Source organism: Carettochelys insculpta, chromosome 11 (assembly GCF_033958435.1).
Source record: "Carettochelys insculpta isolate YL-2023 chromosome 11, ASM3395843v1, whole genome shotgun sequence".
NCBI lineage: Eukaryota > Metazoa > Chordata > Testudines > Carettochelyidae > Carettochelys > Carettochelys insculpta.
Window position 1 is genome coordinate 373,980 of NC_134147.1, and position 27,571 is coordinate 401,550.

Consider the following 27,571-nt stretch of genomic DNA (forward strand, 5'->3'; position numbering starts at 1 on the left):
CAGCAAAGTTTCTTGGATGTGGATTGGCACCCATTAAGGCCCTTTGCCAGTCAAGTCAGCCAAGTCAAGTAGTAACTCCTTCACAATACAAAAAAAAAATTGTAGTGTATTGAATTGAACAGAATATCCAGATCTGAAGAAGAGGGTCTGTCCCACAAAAGGTCATCACCTAATAGATCATTTTGTTAGTCTTAAAAGTGCTACAGGAATGCTTTTGTGTTTTGTGAAGACACAGACTAACACAGCTACCCCTCTCTGACCTTACACAATAGGTTGCCAAGCCTTCTGCTGAGGTCTCTCAGAAGCAAATATTTGAAATACAAGCACATAGCCAATACTTACAACTTCAAATACAAAAATGATACATGCATGTGAACGGTACATACAGAATCAGTGAATCATCAGCTTCCAATAGACATCTAACCTGGCCAAATTTGCACAAGATTTAGTGCAAACACAGGACAGTGCCATCAACAATGTTTTGCATGCTCTTATCAGAATCCAGTAATCACAGGGGGCAGTGGGGCGGGGTAGAGCAAGTGGCTGGGCACAGCTCAGGGAGGCCCAGGGATTGGGCTACCTTGCTGACCCATTCTGATGGCCTTATGCATGCACAGAATGCTGATGCCTAGGGCAGCACTAACTTTGCAGCACCTTGTGTTCTGTATTTAGTGGTGCCCTATGCAGCTGTGTATTCTGTGTATGCCTAAGGATGGGCCTGGTTCCAGTCCCCTTCACTTAGCCCATGTTGGAGAAGGAGCTGGAGTGAGGTTCTGACTGTACCTTCCTGGGCCCTCCACCAAGCAGAGGACTGAGCTGAAATCAGGAGTATCTACGGAGTGAATGGCAATGGACAGCGTGGACTGAGACAGGTGCTCGGAAGGATAGGGTGGGGGTGGAGAAGGCAGGAGCAGCCACCCCCACACTGATCCTATCACCCCACACAAAGCAGGGGGCTGGCCCCTCCCCCACACTGATCCTATCACCCCACACAAAGCAGAGGGCTGGCCCCTCCCCCACACTGATCCTATCACCCCACACAAAGCAGGGGGCTGGTCCCTCCCCCACACTGATCCCCCCACCTCACACATAGCGGGGGCTGGTTCCTCCCCCACACTGATCCCCCCACCTCACACATAGCGGGGGCTGGTTCCTCCCCCACACCTTACATATTGCATGGGTGTCTGCCCCCCCGCACTGATCCCCTTATTTCACATGGCGAGGGGTGGGAGTGGACACTTCCCCTACGCTCCCCACACATATGGGGGGGTGGCCCTGTTGCCATCACCCCACACACCGCAGGGGGCCATTGTACTCAGTACTGCCGGGCTCGAGGCAGGGCCTGGCGCTGCAACGACAGTGTTGCTATGGCGGGGCAGGCCAGGGGCGGGGCCTGGCGCTGGGAGGACGGTGTTGCTGGGGGGGGGCGGGCCTGGGGGTGAGGCCTGGCGCTGGGAGGACGGTGTTGCTGGGGGGGGGCGGGCCTGGGGGCGAGGCCTGGCGCTGGGAGGACGGTGTTGCTGGGGGGGGCGGGCCTGGGGGTGAGGCCTGGCGCTGGGAGGACGGTGTTGCTAGGGGGGGGCGGGCCTGGGGGCGGGGCCTGGCGCTGGGAGGACGGTGTTGCTGGGGGGGGCGGGCCTGGGGGCGAGGCCTGGCGCTGGGAGGACGGTGTTGCTAGGGGGGGCGGGCCTGGGGGCGAGGCCTGGCGCTGGGAGGACGGTGTTGCTGGGGGGGGCGGGCCTGGGGGCGAGGCCTGGCGCTGGGAGGACGGTGTTGCTGGGGGGGGCGGGCCTGGGGGCGAGGCCTGGCGCTGGGAGGACGGTGTTGCTAGGGGGGGCGGGCCTGGGGGCGAGGCCTGGCGCTGGGAGGACGGTGTTGCTGGGGGGGGCGGGCCTGGGGGCGAGGCCTGGCGCTGGGAGGACGGTGTTGCTGGGGGGGGCGGGCCTGGGGGCGAGGCCTGGCGCTGGGAGGACGGTGTTGCTAGGGGGGGCGGGCCTGGGGGCGAGGCCTGGCGCTGGGAGGACGGTGTTGCTGGGGGGGGCGGGCCTGGGGGCGAGGCCTGGCGCTGGGAGGACGGTGTTGCTGGGGGGGGGGGCGGGCCTGGGGGCGGGGCCTGGCGCTGGGAGGACGGTGTTGCTGGGGGGGGCGGGCCTGGGGGCGAGGCCTGGCGCTGGGAGGACGGTGTTGCTGGGGGGGGGGGCGGGCCTGGGGGCGGGGCCTGGCGCTGGGAGGACGGTGTTGCTGGGGGGGGGGCAGGCCAGGGGCGGGGCCTGGCGCTGGGAGGACGGTGTTGCTATGGGGAACGGGCCCGGGGGCGGGGGCTGGCGCTGAGCGGGGAGGTTACCATTGGGGCGGGGCCTGGAGCGGGGCGGGGCACCAGGCGGGAGGCCTGGCGTTTGGCGCTGTCGGGGGCGGGGTCCCGCCGGCAGGGAGAGGGGCAGGGCGGGACGGGGAGTGTCTTCGGAGGTCGGGCTGGGCAGTCGGGCGTCGAGCGGGCAGAAGTTGCTGCGCTGCGCTGCGCTGCGCTGCGGAGCGGGTGGAGCGGCGCCGTGTTGCGCCGCGCTGTGATTGGCTGTGGCGGGCTCGTGCCGCCGGTTGCTAGGTTCCGTGCGCCGCCCCTCCCCCAGGTACGTGCCCGCGCGGGGTCGCGCTCACTCCGTGTCCGCGCTCTCTCGGTGGCGGAGGCGGCCGGTTCCCGGCGGGGAGCGGCCTTGTCCGCGGCTGCCGCCCGGGGTTGCCGCCGCGCCGGTGAGGGCCCTGCGCGCCGGCCCTGGGGCGGGAGGTGACTCGGGCCTTTGTGTTGGGGCGAGGCTGGCGCTGTGCCCTCCCGGGGTGGGTGTGCGGGGCGGCGGGCCGCGGGGTCTGCCGCTCCTCCGTGTGTGGGCTCCGGAGGTTGGGCCTGTGTGCCCCGCGGCCGGTAGGGCTCGCTGCCTTCCTTGGCAGCCGGCCTCTCGTGCGTGCGGCGCCCTGTGGCTGGCCAGTAACTGGTGCGGGAACAGCCCACTGGCCTGGGGGCGCCTGCCCCGTCTGAGGCAGGGTGGGGCCCCAAGTGTCTCCCCCACGCCCCTTCGCCAGCCCTACGGTGTTGTCTCTTGGGGGCTGCCCGCCTTGTTATCCCGCACGTGCGCTCTCTAGCGTCCGGGCGTGAAACGCACCCCCTTTAGTTCTCTCGGGGGCTCTGGCCTGCGTGTGGGTTGAGGGCTGGGCTCTGAGGTCACTGCTGGATTTGGACACCCTGGAGATGGGCGTGGCAGACATACTTGCATAGGTTGGTGGTCTTATTTGGTATTGAACTGCAAATCCTCTGTCAGTTCTGGTGACAAAATTGACCATGCTCTTGGGTGCAGTATTTGCTTTCTTGCCCTTCTGCTTGTGTGTTAGTTAGGAGTGGAAGGATTAGGTATTTATGGGTAAATGTTGACAAATATCTAGTTCACTATGAGTGCCAGGATATTTCTGTCAATAGGTGAAATTTGACAATATTAAACAAAAAAAGCTACATGAGAACTTACTGACGTTTGATTTATAGATACTTGCTTTTTTATATTGGTATGCTAACAACTTTTAATTTAAACTTTTTGAAACTCAGCATCTTCTGTCATTAAATAATTGTCTATTCCTCCATTATTTCTCTAAACTTAAAATTTAAATCAATAAAAAATGAAGAGGAAAAATAAAATTATGCAAAACTAAAATGTAGTTTGGCTAAGCCTGATTTTAATATATCAGGGCCCTTCAGTCTCTACACACGCTGTCATGCTTAGTGTTCTTTGGTTTGGCTGTGAATATGGTATGGAGTTTCTGTAATGACAGTGTCTTTAATTCTTCCTATCATGGAAGTAAAACTGTATTGTTCTGTACACATTAACAAATGCAGTTAGAATCCAGGTGCTTCTTTGCTAGTGTAGCTAGTATGTCTGGGTTCTGACCTAGCATTTTTCTCAAAGGTTGTCATTTTCTTTTCTTGCTGGGGAAGTGGGGGACACAAACTGGCCAATCACATAGTCTGGTTATGGGTGGTACTTTTGTACACCAACACTTTTTGGTACTTAGCTGGTAAGTACTGAGAGGAAAATCTGCCAGCCCCATTCTGCCCCCTATTATAAGGCTTCTCCTGATGTTTAAAGTCTGAGGGAAGGAGGGACTCCTGGCCCTGCCATCTCCAGGGTAGCTCTGGCTTCTTTCTGGTTATTCTTCCTGGAAGATTTTGTTGCATGAACCTGCCCAATATTGGTTTGTAAGAAGTTTTTTTACTTGTCAGTTGCTGAGCCCCAGATTGTACTAACAATAAATCAGTGTGTGCAGTGGCAGTTGGCTTTCGTGCAGTACAAGTGAGGCTAGCACCAGTACATATCCTTTTATGACTTATTGCTGTTCTAGCAGTTTGGGTGGATGGCATGTCTCTGAGGAGATGGAGGAAGCTGTTAAAGCACACCTGCCTTTTGAATGCAGGGTTCGGTGATGGCAGAGAATTTCTTTTGATGTAACTGGATACAAGTTCCCTATTAAAGGCCTAATTTACACTTACGCTGCTCTACTTTCCGTTGCTCTTTTACCTCTTGTACCCAGTTTTGGAGTGGTTCTTTGACTGCTGCATAGTGATTGTACCCCTTGGGGTCATTTGGGAGAATTGAAGCTGCCTTCTTCTTGACCCCTCATCTCTGGAGTTTGATGCAATATGGACTTCATGTGGGAGTGGAGCCTTGGCACTGAGTAGTGCCGTGGCATATGTGCATCTCCCCTTCTGTGAAACTTGTAGGGTTTGTTGACTTGAAAAATATCACTGGAGATGAAGTGTTGCCTTGTTCTTCCCCCCACTCCCCAAAGTGCACTGCCTATGCTGCTGTCCAGGATTCCTACTTCTAAAATACTTGCTGACCTTATACAAACTTCCATTATTACTACTGATCATATTCTGTGCACATCTAGCTTTTTTTTTTTTTTTTTTTTTTTTTTTTTTTTTTTTTGCTAGTGGGTGGTTTCTTGGCCTAGCTACTTGGAGCTCATGCTATGTCTCTTCTCTGACAAGCTTATTGACCTCAAGCCTTGGTCCTACTCTTAATATGGTGCGTAATTGGGAAGGTCTCTGATTCCATATCATACAGGCAGATTTTCCAGGCTGTGTGGTGGCAATGCATGTCTCTGTATCTGAATTCTGAAAATAAATTGACTGCTGAGCATTCTCCCATTGGCTTCACTATCCTACCAGAAAAAACGCATAGGCAGAGTCAATGGGAGAGGGTGTGCCATGGACTCACCTTAGTGAAGACACTACAGTAAGTAGGTCTAAGTACATCAACTTCAGCTACATTATTCACAAAATTGAAATTGCATAACTTAAGTCAAGGACCTATGGTGGTGTAGACCTGGCCTTAGTTGTAGGGTCGATTCCTCAGGGCAGAGCCATTCTCCAAGGCCTTGTTCTCAACCCTCCTCTTCCTGTCCTCACTCTGCCCTGTTCCTCAAGGCCTTGTCCTCACTCTGCCTCTTCCTGTTCCTCCTCCATCCCCTCCCCAATACCCCAGTCTGCCTGGTGCTCTGTGCACTCCCCAGAGCTACAGTACAGGTACTCCAAGAAAGAATGTAATCTGGATCGTTTTGGAGTGAATCTTAATACCAGTGATATTTTGGAAAGCAGGTACTGTGCACTTTCATGATGATTTGTTTTTAAGTGGGGAAGTGGTCCTGTGTAAGTGTTGGGACTTAGCCATTGAGTCTGTGGAATTTTCTGGTTGGCATGTTCGGTGCAGGTGATGGGATCACCAATTCATGTTCTCCAAGAAAACTTTCAGCACTCCACAGGGTCTCCACATAGATCAGTTCTGAGATATGCTCGCAACCCTGAGGTGAGCTGGACACTGAATAACCTGCTTTCTTAGCCTAGCACCTTCTGATGGTGCTTAGCACCACCCTTCCAGAGTCACTTGTCAAGTTTCCAAGTTCCAGACATTCTAGTATTACTAGTGGACTCTTTGCTTCCAAACTCTTTGCTTCAAACTTGAAAGTGCACTTCCACTTTGAAAAGTAATTCTGCACAAGCCTTTGTTCTGTGCTTGGGATCAAATGAGTTCATGGGACAAGAAAAGATTTTTTTCCCTCCGTTGACTGCCAACCCTGCAAACTCACCCCTGGTTCTGTGACTCAAGCCAGGTTCTTTCCATGTTGTGCAAGGCTGGTAATCCAAACTCTGCCAGCTATATTAGATCCTTTGTCTTCTTTGGATTGGCACAGATGTTCCTGACTGGATCTTTGTACGGTGGACCTCCGATTTACGCATAGGTTGTGTTTCTGGACAACCACGCATAAGTGAAATTTTCTGCAAGTGGGGACTGGATGGGGGAGGGGTCATGAGGCCTTCAGGTTCCCCGGTCCTAGTTGTGCCTGGCTCCCTGCTACTGTAGTGATGGAGAGCCAGGAACCAGGCGGCCGCCTGACTCCCGGCTCCCCTCGGCTTGCAGGATCTGGGAAACTGACCAGTGCTGCTGCGCTTGCACAGGGAGCTGGGAACCAGTTGGCAGCTGGTGTTGGTGGTGCTTCTCAGTTTCCTGGCTCCCGCAAGTGGAGGGGAGCTGTGAGCCAGGCTACTGCCTGGTTCCCAGCTTCCCACCACTCATGATTTCAACTTGCATTATTTCAAGAAACTCATAAGTCAAAATTGTGTAAGTTAAGGGTCTACTGTAAACAATTCTATTTCACAAGAAGGAATAGATTCCAGTTGCTCTCCTTAGGTATGCTGGCTCATCAGGAGTAAAGGAAAATGAAACTAATACCTAGTCAGCAAAGTCTAAATATGTAGCCCCTTAAGCTAATCTAGTCCCTTCAAATCAGCAGACAAGGTGGAGCAGGAAGGGGCTATTTCTGTGCAGTTGCTTTTCAGAATAGAATTTCTCTTCTGGAATTGTCCTAAGGCAGATACCAGAATTCTGTATAAATGTTAAATGATTATCCTGAGCTTTGCTGCCAGTGGCCTCTTGGTGGTTGTCCAGAGAGGAAACCACTGTTGCTACTCAGAAGTGTGTGACCTCTGGACAGTAGCATGTTCCCTGGATAGTGTCTGAACAGTTCTCACCCTTACTGGCCAAGAACTGGTATTGACAGACGTTTCCTTTCCTTAAAGAAGGACACAGCCCCTTTTCTGTGGTAAATACCAAGCACTTACCTAGTTCATCTCAGCCTTTCTGGAAGGAGTCCCTGCTTCTTCACAGGTGCCCCTTGTGTTATTTGGCCTCTTGCCTCAGACATGCTGCTGCTGTTGTCTGTTTTCAGTTTATTTTTATATATGCTATTTTAAAAAATGGTTGGTTGTTCCCACCTCTGGGGTCCTCAGTTTGAGTCTTTAATTCAATGAAGGTTTTCTGCAAAGTGTCTTCTCCTTTTTTTATTCCAGACATTGTAACTGCTTATTTGTTCTTCCTGATACTTGTCATTTCACTCTAGTATCCTAAATATAGGGTAGTGTGGCAGTCAAAAAAAAGCCTAGTAAGATGAAGTGCTGGGTGCTTAGAGAAATAATCAGCAAAGCCTAGCTTACTAGGTTATAGGTCTTGGATCCTGTGGGTCTCTGAAATACTCCTACATTAGAAGAAAATTGTGTGTGGGGAGCATATCAATTTAAAAAATGCGCATCTCTCTCTGATAATCAGTATATAAATGTTTGTTATAAATTCTTGATAACAGTATTGGACTTGCTCTTGAACTGGAAAAACATGTGCCAGTGGGCTGATAAGTCGTCATTTCTGCTCTATATTTTGTGGTATGTATTTTGTATGGAATTTTTGAAATGTTAGCATTTAATTTGCTCAAGAAATGGCCTGCTTTCATTGAGGATTAAGATCACTACTACTTGTCCTACCTTTAGTAGAAGTGGAGAAAAATTGATTGCTGTTCTCTTATAATAACCCCTAAAATATTTGAAAATTTTGAGGTCCCCTCAATCATCTTTTCTTAAGACTAATATGCCCTCTTCTTAAAACCTTTCTTCATTACTCAGGTTTTTTTAAACCTTTTATCATTTCTTTTGCTCTCCTCTGGTCTCTCTCCAGTCGTCAAGTATAGCTTCTAGAATGTAACACTGACCCCTAGCTGAGACCTTACCACTGCCAATTAGAATGGGACAGTTACCTCCAGCATCTTATATGTAGTAATAGTAGGCATCCTTTGATCCCGAGGGATCATGGGTTTGCGCCCCAGCTGGACTGATTTGAGCAGCGTCTTTTGTGACTGTGCAATCCAATCCGAGAGTGGCAGTCCTTTCCGCAGCGTGAACAGCAGTAGGAAGATACCTCTCTGGTATCACAGGCACGGGTCTTCCTGAGGACTCTCCTGTCTTCCGCTTCCTTCACCAAGGTAGTTTCATACATAACAAGAGCTTCCTTCACTCCCTGTTTCCAGGCATGCCTGTCTGAGGCGAGCGAATGCCAGGTGTTCACACTGATAGAAAGAGCGCTGAGGTCACGCTTGCATGTGTCCTGGTAGCGTAATTTAGGTCGCCCTTTCGGCCTCTTTCCAGACGCCAGTTGGCCGAAGAGGAGGTCCTTCGGTATTCAGCCATCCGTCATACGTGACGCATGGCCCAGCCAGCGCATATGCCTCTGTCTGAGAAGGGTGAACGCAGGGGCGGTGCCTGCCCTCTCAAGCACTGCGCTACTGGGGATCTTGTCCTGCCATGAGATACCGAGTATGCACCTAAGACAGCGCATGAGGAATGTGTTGGGCCGCTGCTCTTGTTTTGAGCACAAAGTCCACGTTTCACTGGCATACAGCAGTGTGCTCAAAACACAGGCTGTGTAGACCTGCACCTTGGTGTGTACAGTGAGCTTATTGTTAGCCCATACTCTCTTCATCAGCCTGGAGAACATTGTGGCGGCTTTTCCAACACGCTTGTTGATCTCACTAGCAAGTGACCAGTTGTCCGAGATCGTTGAGCCTAGGTACACGAACTCATGGATGACTTCCAGTTTGTAGTCTAGCATGTTGATAGATGGCTCATTACCCACGTTTTGGCCCATCACCTGGGTCGTCTTTAAGCTGATTGTGAGGCCAAATTCCATACATGGGTCTGCAAAGCGAGTTATGAGTGACTGCAGTTCCTGTATCAGAGGGGTAGCCGTGTTAGTCTGGATCTGTAACAGCAGCGAAGGGTCGTGTGGCACCTTATAGACTAACAGAAAAGTTCTGAGCATGAGCTTTCGTGAGCACAGACTCACTTCATCAGATGCTGGTCTTGGAAATCAGTTCCTGCTGAGTGTGAGCAGCAATAGCTGCATCATCAGCAAAAAGGAACTTCTTTAGACTCTTCATAAGCACCCTGGTCTTCGCTCTAAGCCTCGACAGTTTGAAGAGGTTGCTGTCCATTCTTGTGCGGAAAGAGTTGCCCTCTGTAGCAGTTCCGAAGGCATATTTGAGCATCTTATATGATGCTGCTGTTAATATACTCAAGAATATAAGCTTTTTTTACAACTGCATCACATTGTTGATGCATTAAATTTGTGCCCCTGTCCCATAACCACCAGATCCATTTCAGCACTACTATCACCTAGCCAGTTGCTCGCCATTTTGTAGCTGAGCATTTGTTTTTCCTATGTGTGGCACTTTGCACTTGTTTTTACTGAACTTCACTGAGTTGGTTTCAGACCAGTTTTTTATTATGTCAGTCATTTGGATTTCTAATTCTGTCCTCCAAAGTGCTTGCAACCCACCTACCCACCCACATCATTTGAAATGAGTCCATTTTTTGAATGCTATCCAAAATTAAGTATCAGAGGGGTAGCCGTGTCAGTCTGGATCTGTAGTAGCAACGAAGGGTCCTGTGGCACCTTATAGACTAACAGAAAAGTTTAGAGCATGAGCTTATGCTCTAAACTTTTCTGTTAGTCTATAAGGTGCCACAGGACCATCCAAAATTAAAATACTGAATAGAACTGGATTCAAGTCTGGGCCCTGCAGAAACCTGCTAGGAGCATCCTCCTATTCCTACAGCAAACTATTGATAACTACTGTTTGACTGTGGTCTTTCAGCTACTTTGTGTGCCCATGTTGTTGTAAGTTCGTGTAGAGCACGTTTCCCTGGCTTGCTCATAAGAACATCATGTGGGACTGTCAAAACCTTACTACAATCAAGATACATCATAACTACTATGTCCTCTCCTGTCTGGCAGGCTACAAACTTTTCAGAGAAGGAAATAAGGTTGTTTTAGTATTGTTTATAAATCCATGCTGGCTATTCCATGTAATCCTGTTATCTTCTGGGTGCTTACAGATTGTTTAATAGTTTGTTTCAGAATCTTCCCAAATATTAGAATTAGGCCAGCTGATTTATAATTCCTCAGATCCTCTTTGTTCCCCATTCCAATGACTACTACTATATATGCCCTTTTCCAGTCTTCTGAGACACCAACTATCATCCAGGAGGTCTTGAAGATAATTTGTATCAGTTCCAATATTGCTTCAGCTAGTTCAAGCAACCTAGAATGACTTGAATGCCCTGCTGACTTTAATACATTTAACTTATCTAAGGCCAGGTCTGCAGTACCAGGAAAAACCGATTCAAGGTCTGCAACTCCAGCTGTGTGAACTATGTGGCTGGAGTTGGTGTATCCAGAATTGTTTTCCTGCCACCCCTATAGCAGGAGGTCAGCTTCCCTGTCATGAGGAGTACCAGGCTAGATTGTGGGCCTAAGGGTTCGTTTAATGCGGCTCCACTGTCTTATACCTTCACAGTCACAAATCATTCCTCCAAAATCACATCTAAAATGGCTGTGCCCCTGGTTATTTCCACTACTTTCTGCTAGTCTTCCCAGTGCATTAAGAACTGCTGGAAACTTGTGGTTTTGCTTTATCTTTTCAAGAGATGGTGGAGAATGGGCCACCCCTTGCTACTAGGTCTTTGGTTATTTCTGTTCTGGCCAGAGTGGCTTGTCCACAGGATGGTTTGGGGTGACTTCTGTGGCCCTGCGGCAACCATCTCAATTACCCTATGGACAGGGGTATTACAGAAGTCTAGGAAGGTGATAGAGCCGCCCCACCCACTCATGGTAGTGGAATGTGGAGCAGCCTGCTTCACTCTGCTACCCTCTCCTGGCTGGCTGTGCTGTGCTTCACCATGTTAATGGGAAGCACAATGCCATGGCCCTAGGGTGCTCCACTTTTCCTAGCCATGGAGAAGCGTAGTGGGTGCTGAGGGTGGCAGAGTGGGCTGGCAGGCCACTCTGACTCCCAGTGCCACCCTGAGTTTGAGGGAGTGGGGCGGGATCTCTGCTGCTGTCCCATGCCAGGCTTCTTAATCCTCCAGCTCAGGGTGAGGCTTGGAAAATGGGTAGAGTTGGGAGCAGAGCCTGGAGTGGGAGGGGAGGGGGTTTCCCTGGGCCTGGAGTTCTGTGGGGATCGTTTACTCCAGACCCCACGCCTCCCTTGAGATGGTATGTGTTCTGCAAATGCCTCATTCATCTCCACTTCATGATTTGGTCATTTACAGTAGAACTGCCCTGACAAAAAGGCCTGTTCTTTTTTCTTCTCTATCTTTACCCAGGGACTGTCAACTGTCTGCCTTTCATTTTATTGGGAGGTGAGGGGCTCACAATAAGTATGTATATATTTGAGAGAGGGTATAATATCTCTTGCCTCTTTACCCTGCTTCTTTTTAATGAACAAGTTCTACTATCCTACTGACAGAGACCAAAAACTTCAAGACCTCTAGCAAGCATTCGTAAAACTGAATTACCCACCAGAAGAAGTAAACAAACGGATTGACAGGGCCAGATGGGTACCCAGAAACCAGCTACTTTGATGGGCTCAAGATCATCAATAACAGAACACGGCCTACCATTACTTATAGCCCCCAACTCAAACCCCTGCAACGCATCATTAAACACATACAGCCTATTCTAGAGCATGATGCTATGCTCTGGAAGGTCCTCGGTGACAGGCCTGTCTTCTCCTGTAGACAACCATCTAACCGAAGAGAGACTCACTAGCAATCACAGGCTATACCACAGTAATAATAATCCTGGAACTTTTCCTTGCAACAAACCCCCTTGTCAACTTTGTCCACTTATTTATTTATAAATAAACTTATTTATTCCAGGTTAGTTACAAGATCAAGGGCTCAACCTCATGTATCTCAACCCATATTATATATGCCATTATGTGCCTGCAATGCCCCTCTACTATGTACATTGGACAAACCAGGCAAACTCTTTGCCAAAGAATGAATGGGCACAGAGCAGACATTAGGTTATCTCGATACACATAAGCCAGTCAGCAAGTACCTCACTGGAGTGGGCCATTCTGTTAAAGATCTGAGAAGGTGTCTTACAACAAAGTCTTTAAAAGCAGATTGCATGGGAAGCCAGACGTGTGCCACAAAGCCTCTTACTACAGGACAAGCCCAAGAGAGAAACCAACAGAACATCACTAGCCATCACCTACAGTCCTCAGCTAAAACCTCTACAGCGCATCATCAGGGATTTACAACCCATCCTGGACAATGATACCCCACTTTCACAGGCCTTGGGAGGCAGACCAGCCCTTGCCCACAGACAACCTGCCAACCTGAAGCAAATCCTAACCAGCAGCTATACACCGCACCACAGTCACTCGAACTCAGGGACCCATGCATGCAACAAACCTCGTTGCCAGCTCTGCCCACATATCTACACCAGCAACACCATTACAGGACCTAACCAGATCAGCCACACCATCGTGGGTTCATGCAGCTGCACATCTACCAATATAATTTATGCCATCATGTGCCAGCAATACCCCTCTGCTGTATACATCGGACAAACTGGACAGTCTCTACGTAAAAGAATAAACGCGCACAAATCAGATATCAGAAATGGCAATATACAAAAACCCATAGGAGAGCACTTCAGTCTCCCAGGCCACACAGTAGCAGACTTAAAAGTAGCTATCCTACAGCAATGAAATTTCAGGACCAGACTCCAAAGAGAAATTTCTGAGCTACAATTCATCTCCAAATTCGACGCCCTCAGCTCTGGCTTAAATGAAGACTGCGAATGGCTGGCTAAGTACAGAAGCAGCTTCCCCTCCCTTGGTGTTCACACCTCCAGATCAACTGCTGGTAGTAAGCCTCACCCTTGCTGACTGAGCTAACCTTGTTATCCCCACCCATGCTCTGGCTTATTTATACCTGGCCCTGCAGATTTCCAAGACCAGCATCCGATGAAGTGAGTCTGCTCACGAAAGCTCATGCTCAAAACTTTTCTGTTTAGTCTATAAGGTGCCACAGAACCCTTTGTTGCTGGGAAGATTTGGGAATGAGAATTCACATTCAAATTTCACACATTAACACTTGGTATGAACAAAGACAGCAATTACCTCATGCGTTACAAGGAGTGCTTCCCTTCCTTGGATGCTTGTAATTATCTCAGGCAAGACACTTAACATGCCCCACCCCTCACCCCTCTCCTTCAGTCCTATGTACTTGATTTGTTAGTTTTTATTGCAATTTTTTGCACCTCTGTACCTATAGATGTCAGTCTGTACTGGAAATGCTGTTGGTCTGATGAAGCGGGCCTGTCCCTTGAAAGCTCATCACTGAATAAATCATTTTGTTCGTCTTTAAAGTGCTACATTACTGCTGTTTTGTTAGCATGCTGGGTTTATGTAATGACAGCTAAGACATTGAGCATATGCGCTATTGATTTCCTGCTTGTGGCTACTGTGACCTCACTATAATTTTCCATGTCTCTCCCCCCTCCCCCCTCGTCTAGTCCTCTGTTAAAGTTGCCTTTCTTGTGCTTCCCTGTGGGCTTTTGTCACATGCTTTATTTGAACCTACTTTAAAGCCCTCCTCGCTAGGTTGGGTCTGCACACAAAGATGCTTTTTTTCCCCCTTGGCCAGGTGGACACTCTCTCCTTGCAACTGCTCTCATTCCCAGAACAGCATCCCATGGTTGTGGAAGCTGAAACCCTCCAGCTGTGCCACTACTCAGCCATGTGTTTGTCTCCATGATGCAGTTGGGCCCTGACTTTCAACTGGGAGGATGGACAAAAACACTATGTATGCCCCCCTTCATCCTGGTTTCCAAAGCTCTGTAGTCGCTACTGACCTGCTCGGGGCTGTACCATGACAGGATCATTCTGCCAACAGGGGTGATCAGTACAGGGTAGACATGCTTGTTCTCCTTTAGGCACAGAAGCAGTAGCCTTGTGAGGAATTCCTGTGTTCATAGAATGAACTCCTGCAAGGATGACTGTACTTCATAGGGGGAAAACTCAAACCTCTAATTCTCCTCTGGTGGTGGCCCATCTGTGTGGAGATACCAGTGCAAACAGGGCTCAGGCATTTTGACACTACCAGGCTTGTCTGAAGCAGGGTTGGAGACCATGAAGCTAAAAACTGTGTCCTGGTCTAATCACATCTTGGATTCTGTTCCTGAACTTTGCTTTATTGTAGACTAGTGGCGAATGTGAAATTTCAGAGTATGCTGTGGAATAAGTTCAGGTTCCAGAGTGTTAAGCTTCTGCTTCTACTTCCCAAATCTTTCCACATTATCGGGTTTGTGCTGTACAGGATGCTTTGGTCTTGTGCTCTGATGCCAAATAGTAGTCCGTTGTTGAGTTCTGGAAACTCCAAATGACAGTGTGAAGGAACATAGATTGTCCTAGCATATCCACGGCCTTGGAATGTTGAGAAAAAAATTTCTGTTTATACTATTTGCTCAGTGTGGAGGGCCTCATTTCTTACTTTTGATTCATAAATTTGATCATAATTCTTTAGACTGGTATAGAATGATAGTAAGTCTCCCCTAATGACTGGCTATCAATTTTTTTCCCTGTGGGTTTGCTTTGGCTCAGATGAACTCTAGTTCACCGTTTCTGGTACAAAATTCTAAAGTGCTGACAGAAAAATTTGTTTTCTTATCAGGATCCCATATTTCTTAGGCAAGATATAGTTAAGGTCTGGACTCCAAATAAACACTTTTTGTGCTGTTTTGATGGTAATGATAAGTAAATATTTTGCAGTCCATTCAAGTGTACGTCAGTCGCATTTAGCCATGGTTCACCTATTGTCTACTCCTGGTGTTGACTTTAAAGACAGTCTAATCTTGCTAAAGAAGTAGTTGCTACTAGGAATAAATATGAACACATTCCAGAAGTGCGTGATCTGAGGGATACAGTCCCATGTGCAGGGTGTTCTTAAACCTGAAACTGCTAGAAGCTGAGACTGGACAACAGGGATATGATTAAGAATTGTCCTGTTCTCGGTAATATTGGGCTCTGGCTTCTGTCAGAATGCAGGCTCCTGGGCTAGGACCATTAGCCTGATTCAGTATGGTATTTCGTATGGTCTTAGGAAGTCTGACATAGCATTCTTGTGAAGGTATGCTTTCTTGTTCATAAAACATCTTTTTTAGAGGTTGGATGTACGAAGGAATCTCTCTCTGGTAATTTACCCAAGCTGTCTGTTACAGTAGTAGATTGGGTTGGCATGACTGCTTGCTTACTAATCAAAGCAGCAGAAATTTGGCAGTTAAAGACTAACAAAATGATTTATTTAGTGATGAGCTTTTGGGGGACAGACCCACTTTCATCTTTCTGTTGAAGATGAAAGAAAGATGAAGTGGGTCTGTCCCACGAAAGCTCATCACCAAGTAAATTATTTTGTTAATCTTTGAAGTGCTACATTTCTGCTGTTTTGGTTTGCTGAAGTACAGACTAACATGGATACCTGTCTCTTACGTCAACGAGGGGTCCTGTGGCACCTTCTAGACTAACAGAAATGTATTAGCATAAGCTTTCGTGGGGAAAGACCCACTTCATCGGATGCAGGTGGTCTTTGCCTACGAAAGCTTATGCTCATACGTTTCTGTTAGTCTATAAGGTGCTACAGGACCCCACGTTGCTTTACAGATCCAGACTAACACAGCTACCCCTCTGATACTCTGTTACTGTTCACTCACTAGCGAGGCTCCTAACTGCAGTTCAGGACCCCATTGAAATAGCATTGGGAAGGCTTAGCTAAGACTTGTTTAGGGCCCAGCCTGAAGCCAAAGCTGTAACCTCACCATTTGGAAGGCTAACACTAGAACCTGAGGACTTCCACCCTAGATGGTGGGGCTCAGGTCATGGGCCCTCTGCCTGGGGCTGAGGAGTTTCGGTGTGGGACTAATGGCAGTGGGGCTCAGGCTTTGGCCCCACTATCCAGGGCAGTAAGGTTCGTGTTTCAATCCCTCTGCAGGAGGACGCATTAATTTTTTGCTGTTGGAAAGGGAATCATAGTGCAGTAAAGTTTGAGAATCTCTGACTTACCATATAGAAATGAGCTTCCTGGGGTTTTGTTTAATTTGGGAGGGGTTTGGTAAAGAATAACCTAGGTCTTAGGTGACAAGGCTCTCCCTGTATTGAAAGTGCTCCCTAAAGTAGAACTTCAAAGGAAGGCTGCACTGCAACGTAAAACTGAGTTCTCAGTTTGCAGTAGCATTGGCAAAAAAATTCCAAAACCAGCTGAAAGATGGGCTTTTAAGACCAGGTGTGGGTGTGTGACCATAAGATTTTCAAGAGTGGTCAAGATAAGGGCACAGTTCTCATACAGTATGTGGGATTTCTGCTATTAAATCATTTTAAGCCATTTCCAAACACCCTCAGCATCTCTAAGGCAGTTGCCAAGAGTAGTGTCTTCAGGAACTATGAACTTATGTACAGAACAGCTGGGTTTCCTGGTTACTGTTGAAGAAGAACAGTAAGCTCTTTTTGGTACTGAAGATGGCTCTTCTATGCAGTCTTAAGTGATGCTGTTTCGGAGGAAAGGGGAGATATGGTCTCTTCTCCATCTTCAGGCAAGTCAGTCCCAGTTTGAGAAAATGGCTGTGAAGTTTTCATCCATGGTGTCCCTTGATAGCTTTAATTTGATGTTTGTTTATCGGCCATCACTAAGTGTCATCTTTCTGCCTCTGAGCTGATCCCAAGCACACTTGTACAGCTTATGAGCATATCGTTTGCAACTTTTAAATTTAGTGGAACCCAGGCACAAAAGATTTGACTCCCAAATTGGGGAGTGAGAGAAATGGTCACAGGCCCACTACAAAGACCTTTTCTGTGGAGACATGGCTAAATAGAGGTGAAGAGAATTTACTTTCGGAAGAGCAAGAGGGTGAGGGTCAGCATGAGATCAAAGTATTTACATCCAGGCTAATATCTTACTGGTTTACAAAAACTTTCAAAGCCGAACAATTGTCCCATTTATGCTATTCCCCTCCTCCGCTCCCTTACTGGAAAGGAATTTTCTTGTTCCTGGGGGTAGGAACCTTATTCTCTTTGGTAACCTGGAGCTTTCCAGAGAGCCTGCAGTGGATTCACACACTTGGATTCTTTGGGATTGGACAGCTGAAGTTCCTTTGATTCTGATTTAGAACAGAAACAAAAGAGGAGCAAAATGTATTTTCAGGACAGCTTGTTGGTGCTGTCTGCCACTTATATTCTGAAAGGTTGTGCTTTGTAGTGCTCTCTGGACAGCATGGTGTTTGCTGAGCAATCAGTGTTTGCATCCTGTCCTCTTCATTTTGCCTGTGTCTGCACTAGAGTGAGCTGTTGACAGAGCTCGTCCACACACAAGTGGATCGAAAAATGATGTGTTTTGTCAACAGAGAGTAGCCATACAGTCTGGCTGCTCTCTTGATGGAATGGACCCAGGAACCTCTTTAGACAGCGTCTTGTGGCTGGCGAGCCCTATCCAAGTGTGCCCTTAAAGCAACCTCTCTTCCACGTTCTCCCCCCCGCCACCCCATGTTCCTTGCCCATGCTGAGGCTTTCTTATTTCCATAAGGGACAGCATAGCTACCACAGGGCTCGCTTGCCTTCTGTGAGAGCTTGTGCTTTCCAGATAGCCATGGTGCCAGAGCAGCCCCGGTCTTGTTCCAGACTCACTTCCAATTGTTCATCTGCTGATCATCCTGATCATGGCCATCCTTCACCTTCTCTGAGGAGACACGCCTGTCACTGTTATGGAGGAGTGTGCCCCAGGGCTCCATCTGCATCCCCCCACACTCTTCCCAGGTGACCAGGCGGGTCTGGAGGTACAGCACTAGTTCTGACTGGTGGAATTGCCTGGTCTTGGGGCAGTGGGATGACCAGCAGTGGCTCTAGACCTTCTGCTTGAGGAAGGACGCCTTCCCGGAGCTCTGCACCTGATTTGCTCCTGCCCTCTGGAGGGAGATCACCCAGATGCGGCCCACCATTCCACTGGAGAAGCAGATTGGCATTGCCTATGGAAGCTTGCCACCCCTGACAGGTACTGCTCCGTTGGGAACCAGTTTGGCCTGTGGGAGTCCACTGTCAGGGCTGTCCTTGTGTAGGTAAGGCATTCTTGGGCTGCAGACCCTGGAAGGGGCGGGCAGAGCGAACCAGGGGTGCAAAGGTTGTAGATGGCGGGGGGGGGGGGGGGAAGCCCCCCTGGGAGACCATGCCATTCCACTCTCCCACAGACCTGCTGCCAGGGGTTGTGGCCCCATGAGGAGGCACCCAAGGAGGAGGGCAGGGAAGCCCACTTGCACCCAGGGACTGACTCCCTCAGTTCCTCACATGTGTATTTGGTCTTCTCCCCATGCAGGTAGTGACAACCTTCAACATGCTCCTGCTCCACAGGGCAATCTGCATCGCAGACATGGACATGGTTGTGGCTGGCTTTGTTGCCTTGGGGTTCCCCAACTGCTTTGGGGTGATGGACGGCACCCCCATTCACGTCTGTGCCCTGGACCACAGCATGGCACAGTGCATCAACCGGAAGGGATACCACTCTGTTGTGGACCAGGGCCTGCAGCACCACCGTGGATGGTTCCTTGAAGTGTGCATTGAGTAGTTGGGCTGGGCACACAACATGCATGTGTTCCACAACTCTGGGCTATGTCAGAGGATGGAGGCGGGCACCTACATCGCCTGCCAGGAACTGGCGGTTGGGGACATGGACGTGCCGTTGTGCACAGTGGGGGATGCAGCCTACCTCCATGCCTTAGCTTAAGAGGCCCTATGCTGGCCACCTGGACCAAACACAAGACTTTTTTTAACACCCAGCTCAAGTAGGCACAGAATCAGGTGCAGTGTGCCTTTGGCTGTCTGAAGACATGGTTTGGGTGCCTCCTGACCTGGTTGCAAGTGGAGGAGCACAACATCCCCCAGGTTGTGGCCACATGCTGTGCCCTCCAGAACATAGTGGAGGGGAAGGTGTGGAGGCTTTCGTCCTGGGGTTGGGGGTGGATGCTGGCCAAGGCTATGAACAGCCAGGCGTGTGGCTCCCATCTGCCAAGCCCATCCGGATGGGCTGCAAATCTGCAAGGCCCTGAGGGAGAGGTGCTTCCATGACCCACAATGACCCTCCCCACAGCACCTGCAGCTTTACCCCGTTCCCACCACGGCCTCTCACTTCATTTTCTCATCCTTCCCCAGCTCCTCCCCAATAAAGGGGGACCCAGAAGTGGTGAATTTTGTAACTTTTTACTGGACCAGAGAATTTGTAAAAGAAATGTCATAAACTATTTACAGAGTTCAAAAAAAGGTAAACTGTATTCAGGGGGCCTTGGGAGGGGGTGGGGGGACATCAGTCCTGGGGGGTGGTGTGTGTGTGGAGGACTGCGACCCTGTGTAGTGCCAGCCCCGGGATCCCCTCCCACCACAGGTTCAGGGTCCCTGTCAGGGCTGGGTTGGGGTTGGGGGCACAGGGAGGTACAGATAGGGTCGGGGTTGGGCTCAGCAGGGGGAGGCCTGGCAGGGAAGAGGGGGGACAGCCATGACCATCAGTCACTGTGCCAGCTCCAAAACCCCTGGAGAGGATGTCTGGTGTGGGCAGGGGCAGCAGGCACAGGTGATTGGGCCATCTGGTCCCACCAGACACCGGTGATGGTGGGACATCAATTGATCCCAGGCCTGCATCTGTCGCTCGCAGTAGTCTTGCAGGAGGTCCATCTGCATGGTGTCATCATTGGGCCAGTAACAGCCCCTTTGGCTACTGGCCTGCCATGGTGGTGGGGTTCCAGCCTTCTTGGGCTGGCCAGCACTGTCCCTCAGATGGTGCAGCTGGTAGGGAGAAGGAGAGATTCTTTGTCGAGTGATTGCTCATGTGCATTCCAATTTGGGTGTGCGCCGAGCGCATGCCCGGTTGCTGGAAGCTTTTTGCCCTAGCCAGTAGCCTTAGGGTCGGTGCAGCGCCCACCGGAGTGGCACCCGTATGGCCACCCATATATGCACCGCCCGACCCACCCCTGCCCAGTTTCTTCTCGCCACGCAGTCGGTTGCTGGAGCTTAACTCTTGTCGAGAGTTTGCTGGTAGTGAACTTTATTGTTTTAATTAGTTGTAAATAGTTTAGATACCTATCTTCATAGATAAATAGTGCCTTTTTACCACCTAGTAAGCCGAGGTGGGTCTTTAACCCCTCTGCGCAAGGGGGTGCCTGGCTCCCCGGGGTTTAAAAACTGTTCGAGATGTGGCAAATATATGCCCAAAAGCAAACTGCATAAGGCATGTTTGGGTTGCCTTGGTGAGATTCATCTCATTCTTGCTACATGATCCCTAAGGGCCACGCGCCTCCCCCCCGCCACCACTGTGAGCAACAGCTCCCACCCCTCCAGGCTGAGGGAGGGGGATGTCCTAGGAGCACGAGCATGTGTGCCATGCACAGTGCGCCCTGCTGCACATGGACCCTGCAGTGCCTCAAGGACCAGGCTGACTGCTGTGCCCCCCTGCCCCTCTGGTCTGTGGGCTCGAGGCCAAGGGTGGGTGTCTGGCCACAGAGGGGTCCTTGCAGGGTAGTTTGTGCATTGGGCACAGCCTGCCTCCCCCAAGCATGTGGCTCACGGCGCTGTCCATGCAGGCAGGTGCTTCCTGTCAGCTATGGAGACACCCCTAAGCTGAGAGCCACACTCCTCAGTGATGTCTGGGGTTGGGCCATTGCCCATGTGGCTGGCCTGCTCCCAGCCATGGCAGGGGCACCCCCCCACTGCCCAACCAGGGCCCTGGGACTCCTGTGGCCTTGTGTGCAGCTGGGAACAGGCCAGCACCTGTGCCCAGGAGCTGCCTGCTGGGCCTGGGTGGGGGACACTGCCTTGTACATGATTGCATGTCCTGGGACTGCAGCATGGTGTCCTGCCTGAGCTTGCCAGGTGAGGCTGGTGGTACACCCCATCTGCCCCCCCCCACCCTCAAGTGTGTGACCCATGGGGTACTCACCAGAGGGTCCCTCAAAGAGGTCTGGAAGCGCCCTGGATGTTGCCTCACTGGAGGGGCCCGAGTCCAGGGTAATGACCAGCGTTCTCTGGCTGGAATTGGTCTCCGACTTGGGCTCTGGCTGTGCCCCCAGTGGGGTCCCTGGCTACTCCCAATCTTGCTCCAGCTGTGTCAATGGCTGCTGTTCTGGGGGCACTGTCCTCACCCCCCAGGAGCTGGTGGAGTTTTGGCATAGAAGGGGCAGGTGGCTGGTCCTGCCCCCTGACTTGTGCTGTGCATCTTGGGCCTTGATGTACCCCTGCCTGAGCTCCTTGACCTTTGCCTGCATCTTTTCCAGGGTGTGGGCGGGGTTTCCTTGGTTGGTCAGGGCTGTGGCAAGGTGGGTGTGCCCCAGTGCGTTGCACCTCTTAGTGGAAGGTCCAGGAGGATGGCTTCCTTGGCCCTCAGGCTCAGCTGGTCCGTCTGGTCTGGTCTGGGATGGGGCCCAGTGTTGGTCCTGGGATCCCTTGTACTGCTTCCCCCAGGACTCTGGGAGGTCTCAGGGTGTCTGGGTTTTGGCCGTTGGTGATAGTACATAGCTCTGAGTGCATGCTGGAGAGCTACTGGGCTTGCTGTTGCTTACACGCTCTCAGCTTCCTGCCACGGGATTTAAGACTGGCTGCAGGCAGAGATCATAGAGCTGTGACTACTGCGGACAGGGTGTCTCCCCTGGCCAGCTGTCTGGTGCCATGGAGGACTTACCTGTCAACAAAAAGCCAAACTTGCTTTTTGTTGATGAATTCTGTTGACAAAGGTCTTCTGCCTCGTGGGGGAGAGGCAGAAGGCTGGTTAAGTGTCGCATTCTATTGATTGATTGTTGATAAAACACATTTTTAATCTGGATGCTCTGTGCGTTTTGTTGACAAAACGACTGCTTTGTCGGGGAAAAAACCTTTAGTTTAGATATAGCCTTCATGCGTTAGATTTTTTGTACGAGTCCTATCCTGTACTATACAGTAGGGATTCTCAAACAATTCCATCCTGGGGTCCTCCTTTTGTTAGAAAAAGATCTCAGGAGCTGCTTCTCCCCGTCACTTCACATTTATGCATTGCAGCAATTGTAGCTGTTGCTTACATGCAAGGGTAACAAAGTATTTAGCAGCTGGAAGTAGCCCAGCCAACACAGACTGACTAGCTGTTTCTCCACAGTCCACTAGTGAGTGGAAGGCTGGTGGTCAGCAGATCTGTCTAGGAATTGGTGCTGCAAAAGACTCACTTCACACACTGCTAAAATGCAGCCACTTTTTTGGGAGGCAAGTGCATCACCAGCGAATGCCACTTAGATGTTGGCTTAACACAAGAATGGAAGATGAGTATTATGCTCAAGTGAAACTGCAGGTGCTCCTCATGTATGCAGCATCTACCATCACTACTGAATTCAGAATTTAGCCCACTCACTGGGGCTTTCACACCTCGAGTTCATGGAACGTTATGGGGCTTGAGAAGCTTGGCTTGCCATTTTGTGGGACAGATGACATCCTTGTAGCGCAAAAGTATGTTGCAGTGGTGCTTTGTTAGTGACCCCTGCAAGATCAGAGGCATCTCTTTGTCTCCATTATTGCTTATTTGGAATGCCTTAGGTTTCTTTAGCTAAGTCCTATCCAATTGCGAACTTAGATTGATCCTGCTTAGATTCTGTTGAGATGTAGCAAGATCACCATCCCTGAGGTGCTACAGTTACTTCCTTTGGTGCTGATGTGAGCTGCTTTTTTTCCATATTCATTTCACATCTGAAACCCTTTTTGTCTGTTTTGAATTTGTCAACTTGTGATTCAGGTGATGGCAATATGACTTTTGAACTGTTCTGAGCTGCCAGAAGCTTGGTCAGAGCTAGAGCAGCTCTTGCCATGATGTGCTCTTTGCCATGTTAGTGGCAGCTGACAGAACGTAAATTGTCCATGTGGCAGGTAGTTGTACACTTGGGCTAAATGATAGCTTCCATGGTGCATGGTTGGCTGGTGTTAGCCAGGAGTAAAGAGCTCCCTGTCTGCTGCATAGTTATAACACTGTAGTTGTCCAGTGTGTGTGTTCTAGTCAAATCTTCTGAGCTATCCAGATCTTAAGAGACAAGCTGAGGGCCTGCCCGAGTACCTTGTTGAGTGGGTTTTCTGGTGTGTGTGGGGCGGGGAGGAGGGAAGGGCACTAAATTAGTGATTGAATGCAAGAACCGTGACCATTCCTGCTCCTGAGATGAGCAGGACATGATGGATGTTTTGTGGAAGGTGTTTATGGTACCACGTAAGCCAGCAAGACAAGAGTTAGCTGTATCAGTATATTAGTTATATGGAGCCATGTAACTTTTGAGTAATAGCCTTTCCAAGTGGGAGCATTTCAGATCGTGGGGTTGCCAGCGTGACTGCTTTTAAAACAATGAGTGAGTTGGAGCTCCAGAAGTGTCTTGTCAGGTGGACACAGCAGGGTTGCTGGAAAGCAGGTAGTTGACCTTTAAAAGGATCTCTTGAGATGCTTTGTCTAGTTTGTACCTGTCACTAACTATACACTTTCTTTGCCTTTCACCTTGAGTTCCTGATCAGGGTTTTTTAAATTCTGGCCCCTCAGTTCGTGTTATGTAACATCCCTGAAGCTTGACAGCAGTTGCCTGTGTGGAAGAGTATCGAGTGTGTTTGGGTGTCTGTGTCTGTATCTAGTGTGCAGTAGCTTTCTGGAATTGGGAATAGCTCAGTTCCTCATTACTGTCCATTGTGGCTCCATATCTCTCTTGTCTGATTGGATTTTGCTGCTAAAAATGAGGGCAGTTCCTTAAATCTTTTTTTTTCCCCCCTTTTGCTGCTCTGGGAGGCCTGATGAGGCAATGCAAGCTGAACCAACACCTTTGTGTCTTGACCCTCTGAGTTAATTTCCTTCCTGTTTTGGGAGTACGTTCTTAGCATGTTGCTGAATGCTTCCCTAGCGGGGTGTGTGTGAGTGTGTGTGTGAGAGGCTGTGGGGCTCCTGCTGAGGGTAACCTAGGTGACACCTCTGGACTGCGGACAAAGGAGGAGGTGGAGCCTGAGGGGTTTGAATTGGAACTGGGAGTTGGGAAGCAGTTATTCTGGGCTGAGAGAGAGAGAGGGGCAAAGGAGGGGGCAGGCCCCTCAGGGCCTCCTCTCCCAAACATGGATTGGACTGGGTGTCTCTGCCTGCTGTACTGACTCCTCTGTATGACGCTGTGTCCTGTCAGCTAATAAACCTGCTGTTCTTCTGCTGAGTGAGAGTTGCTCCTGCCTGCGGACAAGGTGCAGAGCTTGGGGACCCCCGAACGCCATCATATTGGTGTCAAGAGTGGAATGTACTGTACCCCAAGGATGGAGCATCCAGCAGTAAGTGATGGGGGCCCAGGAGGAAGAAGGGGGGCCACCAAGACCCTGTGTGCTGACGGGCAGTGAGGTGCAGTCCCAGAAGGTGGAGGGGCCGAGGGCCTAATCCCCAGGAACAAGTGACCCCTGAGGAGGCTGACAACACTGAATGAGCTCTTCCCAAAAGAGTATGGTTGTACTCTTTGAGAGGGTGTCACACGGAAGAAGGGGTTCCTTTGGGAGTCTGTTGGAGTCTGTCCCGGTGGGCAGAGGGGCCTATGGCCTAACCACGGGGAGCTTGTGACGCACAAGGAGTCTGGCACACTGAAAGGATTCTTCCAGGAATCGTGGGATACAGAGGGCATCGGCCTGTGAGCCTGCAACCACGCTCATCAACTCTGCTGTCAAGCAGCAGCACCTGGAAACTGAATTGAGATTAAAGGAGCTGGACAAGGTAGCATGAATGTGCAATGGCAGAGCTGAGGATTAAGGAACTCCTGCAGGGATGAGCCCAGATCCGGGCAGGGAACCCTGGACTGCATGGTGCTCTGAACTGGATGGCCTGCCACAGTTCAAGGAGGGAAAGAGTGATTTCAGCTCATCGTCAACTAGTGGCGAAGACAGACCTGCGAAGAGTTTTCCAGGCCTGGACTGAGGAAGATGCTTGTGTGTCTGTGCAGGAAAGCAGCTTGTCCACTGGGAATGGAAAGCTGTCTGAGAGAGAAGCTGCTTCATTTCTGGGCATGTGTCTGAGACCAGCCAGGGGGGCTAGGACGAAGGAGAGTGTCTCTAATTGTCTGTGTTGAACAGCAGCAGCATGCCTGGGGAGAAAGCAGAGCCTGCATTTGAAAAAGGTGGCAACAAGGAAACTAGTCCATTGTCTGAAGAAGAATCCCCCAGCCTGGGGTGGATGGAGAGGGACCCATGAAAGAGCATTCCAGGTGTGACTCTGAATCCAGCCATGGGGGCTGGAACAGAGGCAATGTGGGCCTACCTCTGTGTCTCGCAGGGAGGATGATGCTTTAACTTGTTCTGATCCAGTTACCATCATCAGGGAATCCCAGAGACTAGACGATTCTGGTACTTGTTCTTTGTCTGATGCTGAGGTGTTACTGGGAGGGGGTGAGAGGACTCTGTCTGACCAGAGTCATCCTCTAGCCAGGACACAGGAGCCGTGTCTACACGTGCACGCTACTTCAAAGTAGTGGCACTAACTTCAAAATAGCGCCCGTCACGGCTACACGCGTCGGGCACTATTTCGAAGTTAACTTCGACGTTAGGCGGCGAGACATCGAAGTCGCTATCCTCATCAGGAGATGGGGATAGCGCCCTACTTGGATGTTCAACATCGAAGTAGGGACCGTGTAGTCATTGCGCGTCCCGCAACTTCGAAATAGCGGGGTCCGCCATGGCGGCCATCAGCTGAGGGGTTGAGAGACGCTCTCTCTCCAGCCCCTGCGGGGCTCTATGGTCACCGTGGGCAGCAGCCCTTAGCCCAGGGCTTTTGGCTGCTGCTGCAGCAGCTGGGGATCCATGCTGCAGGCACAGGGTCTGCAACCAGTTGTCGGCTCTGTGGATCTTGTGTTGTTTAGTGCAACTGTGTCTGGGAGGGGCCCTTTAAGGGAGCGGCTTGCTGTTGAGTCTGCCTTGTGACCCTGTCTGCAGCTGTGCCTGGCACCCTTATTTCGATGTGTGCTACTTTGGTGTGTAGACGTTCCCTCGCAGCGCCTATTTCGATGTGGTGCTGCGCAACGTCGAAGTTGAACATCGATGTTGCTAGCCCTGGAGGACGTGTAGACGTTATTCATCGAAATAGCCTATTTCGATGTTGCTACATCGAAATAAGCTACTTCAATGTAGGCTTCACGTGTAGATGTAGCCAGGAAGAGCAGACTGGCAATGGAGTTATGCTGTCTGATGAAGATAAAGAAGCTGGTAGCAGAAGGGAGGAAAGTAACCCTAACCTTTTGTCTTGTGGTACTAGCTGTCTACCTGGAAGGGGATTATGTGGAAATCTGCCTGATGGGCCAGAAATGGTCCTGGATGTAGGTGAAACCCAGGAGTTGGTTGTGGCTCAAGGGAGCAGTGCCCCTGTGGAGTTGGAAAAGGGTGAGTTGTTTGAGGGAGCTCTTGAGGAAGAGAATTTCCGTGAGCAGTCTGTGGAGACTGGAGAAAATGGGAGTGAGGTGAAGGAGAGTGAACAGGAAAGGTGCTTGTCTGTAAGAGCCAGAGCAAGCCCTTTGCCTGTGGAGAAGTTTGTTTCAGCTCCTGATGGCCAAGACCTGCAAGTGTGAAACCACTTACTGTGCTCTGCAGGTGTCCAAAGCAGTCTGTGTAAAACTTTCTCAGGAATTGGAAGTTGGTCCAAGCAAAGTGAAAGCTGTAAGGGAATGTGAGCAGCCCTGTAATGACCAAGTGACTGGGTGTGACCAGCTTACTGGGAGTGTAATCCTGTTCCAGGTCACTTGCAGGAGAGGGCCAGCAATTCCCTGTCTCCAAATGCTCTAAACAGTTGTATTCTGGTAACGAACTCCACTTCTGATTCCATGGGGGAAGCAGAAGTTGGAGGTGGAAGGACAAAGGAGCTGTGGGCCTGGTGGGCTAGTAAGGGATAAACAGGGATTCCTTCATGTGGATTCTGTGTCTGGGACTCAAAACAACTTTCAGAAAGCAAAACAAAAAGGCAGTCCACTAGCACTTTAAAGGCTAAGAAAGCAGTTTGGTATGCCAATTTCCAGACTGACTGGAAGGGGAAAGCCATCCTGAGGATCAGGGATGGCCCAGCTCTCCTTAGAAGGGATGGCCCAGCTCTCCTTAGAAGGGAGGGCACACCCAGAGAGATCAGATTTCCACCCCACGGGGCAAGGGGAAGATTAGAACTTGGTTTTGCAAAGGAAAGGCCTCAACCATTTAGCTCTAAAATGCCAGATTCTCAAGGATGTTGCACAAAGGTTGTGAGATGCCTAAGAGCAACGTAAATGTATAATTGCAATGGGTCTGTTCTTGTGACTCATGCTGACTGCTGTAACCAAGGGGTGCTGCTACCAAAAGCTGTAAT

The 27,571-nt window shown here is 50.2% G+C and overlaps 1 protein-coding gene across 2 annotated transcripts in view; it reads left to right on the forward strand.

The window, feature by feature from the left end:
- The first annotated feature begins 2,475 nt into the window (after positions 1-2,475).
- The window catches only part of DAG1 (dystroglycan 1), a 108,102-nt gene continuing 83,006 nt past the window's right edge, over positions 2,476-27,571 (forward strand). Inside the window, exon 1 of one of the 2 annotated variants that reach the window (XM_075006026.1) lies at positions 2,476-2,627. The gene's annotated coding sequence lies outside the window, so the exon portion shown is untranslated. The other variant, XM_075006027.1, reaches the window with a different exon arrangement.